This window comes from Galeopterus variegatus, unplaced genomic scaffold, assembly GCF_000696425.1.
Source record: "Galeopterus variegatus unplaced genomic scaffold, G_variegatus-3.0.2 Scaffold28109, whole genome shotgun sequence".
Lineage (NCBI taxonomy): Eukaryota > Metazoa > Chordata > Mammalia > Dermoptera > Cynocephalidae > Galeopterus > Galeopterus variegatus.
In genome coordinates this window covers 4526-8113 of record NW_007754220.1, presented here as the reverse complement: position 1 = coordinate 8113, position 3588 = coordinate 4526, and the positions used below count along the sequence as shown (strand labels likewise).

The window sequence follows — 3588 nt, the reverse complement described above, 5'->3', positions numbered from 1 at the left end:
CTACTGGGTCTAATTTCTTGGACAGATATGCCACAGGCCTTTTCCAGGGCCCCAGTCTTTGGGTTAAGACCTCCTTTGCGACCCCTTTATTTTCTGCTACATACAGGTGGAAGGGTTTGGTTACATCAGGGAGCCCCAGAGCAGGTGCGGACATTAAGGCCATTTTGATGTTGTTAAAGGCCTGTTGTTCTTCCTTTCCCCACTTGAAGGGCTGACTGTTCTTAGTGAGGGGATATAACGGGGCTGCCATCTCAGCAAAACCAGGTATCCACAGGCAGCAGAACCCGGCAGTACCTAAAAATTCCCTGACTTGTCTTGGATTAGTGGGTGGAGGAATGTGAAATACTGTCTCTTTTCTGGCCTCAGATAACCATCTTTTTCCATCTTTAAGAAGGTACCCCAGGTAACTGACCTGTCGCTTGCAGATCTGGGCCTTTGTGGCGGAGGCTCGATAGCCCAGCTCTCCCAACTCTGTGAGGAGACGCTTTGTTCCTTCTAAACACAGTTCCTCATCGGCCACTGCCAGGAGGAGGTCATCCACAGACTGCAACAGAGTTACCTGGGGGTTAGAGGCCTGGAACATGGCCAAGTCCTGGTGGAGGGCCTCATCAAAGATGGTGGGTGAGTTTTTGAATCCTTGAGGCAGGCAGGTCCAGGTGAGTTGTCCGGCTAGGCCAGTCTCTGGATCTTTTCACTCGAAGGCAAAGTAATCTTGACTTTTTACAGTCAGCGGCAAACAGAAGAATGCATCTTTGAGATCCAGTACTGAATACCAGGTCCTGTCTGGAGGTAAAGAACTTAAAAGATTATAGGGATTAGGGACAGTGGCATGAAGATTGGCTACACGTTTGTTTACCTCTCGGAGGTCTTGGACTGGTCGGTAGTCATTAGTCCCAGCTTTCGAACCGGCAGCAAGGGCGTGTTCCATGCTGATTGGCATTTCCATAGGATCCCCATCTGGAGCAACCGGGCAATGTGGGGTCGGATGCCTTTGTGTGCCTTTCAGGACATTGGGTATTGTCGGATAGCTATAGGGCTGGCTTGAGCCTTTAGCTCTACGTGGACGGGGGGCTGGTTTTTAGCTTTCCCTATCCCTGCAGTTTCTACCCATGCCTGGGGATAGTTTTCTAACCACCAGTCCATCTGTCTGGTCTCCTGCCCTTGTTTTTCAAACAATTGGTATTCATCTTCCAGCCTGAGAGTTAGCACCTGGATAGGTCTTTCTTGCTGATTTAACACCCGAGGTCCCTCGGGGTCAAAATGAATTCGAGCACCCATTTTGGTGAGGAGGTCTCTTCCCAGTAGTGGGTAGGGGCATTCAGGAATGACAAGGAATGAGTGGGATACCCGGCCCACGCCTAGGTTCACCGTTCTTCGGGTAGTCCATGAGTACTGCCTGTTCCCTATAGCCCCTTGCACCCACGATTTCCCCTTGAGAAGGGGTCCATTTGCTCATGGCAATACTGAATTTTCAGCTCCAGTATCTACCACGAACTGAGTAAGCTTCCCCTCCACTTTGAGAGTTACCCTGGGTTCGGGGAGGGGACCCGAACCCTGTCCCCTCTAATCACTGTCTTCCTGCAGGGCCAAGACTTTGGGGACTTGAGGCTTTTTCTTTTTCTTGGAGCAGTCTCGAACCCAGTGTCCTTTATCCTTGCAGTACGCACATTGATCCTTTGCTAGGGGTCCCTTCTTGTTGCCTGGCACTGTTTTATTAGGCTCCCTAGTTTCCCTGGCTATAGTGGCCGGAATTTTGTGAAAATTTCTTTCTTGGCGCTTTTCTCTCTTAATTTCTTTATCTTTCTCTGACTCTCTGTTATGATAAACCTTTTCAGCCACCTGCACTAATTCCCTCAATGACTTATCTTGTAACCCTTCAAGCTTCTGCAGTTTCTTCCTGATGTCTCTACTAGACTAGTTGATAAAAGCAACTGTCACTGTAGCCTTGTGCTCCTCACTACTAGGGTCATACGGGGTAAATTGACGGAATGCTTCCATGAGTCTTTCCAGAAATGCTGATGGAGACTCATTGGGCCCCTGGATTACCTCTCTTACCTTAGTCAAATTGGTGGGGCATTTTGCTGCCCCTCAGAGACCTGCCATTAGAGCCTGGCGATAGACCTTCAGGTGCTCCCTACCTTCTGCCGAGTTGAAATCCCAGTTTGGTCTGGTCAATGGGAATCCTGCATCTATAACATCAGGGAGGAGGGTAGGTCGCCCATCGTCCCCTGGAACATTCTTTCGAGGCTCCAGGAGGATTCCTTGTTTCTCCTCGGTGGTGAACAGGACCTGGAGGAGCTGCTGGCAGTCATCCCAGGTGGGCTGATGAGTAAAGAGGAGGGATTCTACAAGGTTAGTGAGACCCTGAGGGTTTTCAGAGAAAGGGGGATTCTGAGATTTCCAGTTTTAAAGATCGGAAGAAGAGAAAGGTCAGTACTGTAAGGGCTGTTTGCCCTCTTCATCAGGAAGGCCATAAGCCCACAGGGGGAAGATAAGAATTGCATCTGGAGGGGCCACCCGCTTACTGCGTGTCCCCTGAGCAGGCCCTCTTTCTGGCTCCTGTGGGTCCTCTGGTGGGGCTGACGGACGGGCTGCCTGTGATTGAAGAGAAGGGGGATAAGGAGGGGGAGGAGGATCAGAAAGAAGCCAGTCTTGGTCAGTGGATGGCAGGACCTCCGGTTTCTTTTCTACTCCTTGAAGAGCAAATACAGCCATTGGACCTGTTAGGGGAACAAAGGGATGAACCTACGCAGGAGGATCCGTGACTAGATCTTCCCAGACAATGATATAAGATGTCTGGTCTACGTGATTTTCAGAACTGAAAATTTTTCTTTTTACTGCTGTGATTAATGGCGGAGAGAAGGAACCTTCAGCAGGCCATCCGAGTTGGAAAGCTGGCCACTCCAAAGAACAAAGTGTTACCCACTTATCCTTTCTAACCTGCACAGACAAATCATTAGCTCTGTCCTTCATGTCAGTCCAGTATTTCAGAGTCAGGCTCAAAGGGGTTGATACAGTCTGCCCCATGTTGCCCCAGAATACTGTCAGTCCCCACACACATGCAACCAGACAAACGAAAACCAATACACTAATGTGCCCCTGCCTCAGGTGCCACAACCAGAATATCAGAGAACTCAGAAGGGGTCTCTCACTTAGAGATCTCCTGTGGAGCTGAACTCGTTCGTCTCCCACAGAGGAATCTGGAGCATCCTCCAGGATTCCTGTGGCTGCGACATGCCGGTACATCTACCCACCGCTTGGCCACTACAGACGACTCTGCCTCGGAGCCTCAGAAATTCTGAAATCAGACTGGTGATCTCATCCCTGAGCCACTGAAACCAGACTGATGACTCCGTCCCGGAGCCACTGAAAATCAGATTATAACAGACAACTTACAGTAGGCAACAAAAACATACACAGACAGACAGACAACCGTGGTACTTGCTCAAGCGATCCTCCTTTCTCTAATCTCTGGTCCCAGGGAGAGCGAGCCTATCCTGGGCGAGCCCCCAAAAATGTAAGACCCATGCACCATGCACAAATCCCACACGTTGGGGTGATTCACTTCACAAAGACCATGAGACAAGA

General features: G+C 50.0%; 1 pseudogene; it reads right to left on the bottom strand.

Moving 5' to 3' along the window:
* Nucleotides 1-7: 7 nt before the first annotated feature.
* LOC103583775 lies at nucleotides 8-3027 on the bottom strand (annotated as a pseudogene).
* Between the last annotated feature and the right edge of the window lie 561 nt (nucleotides 3028-3588).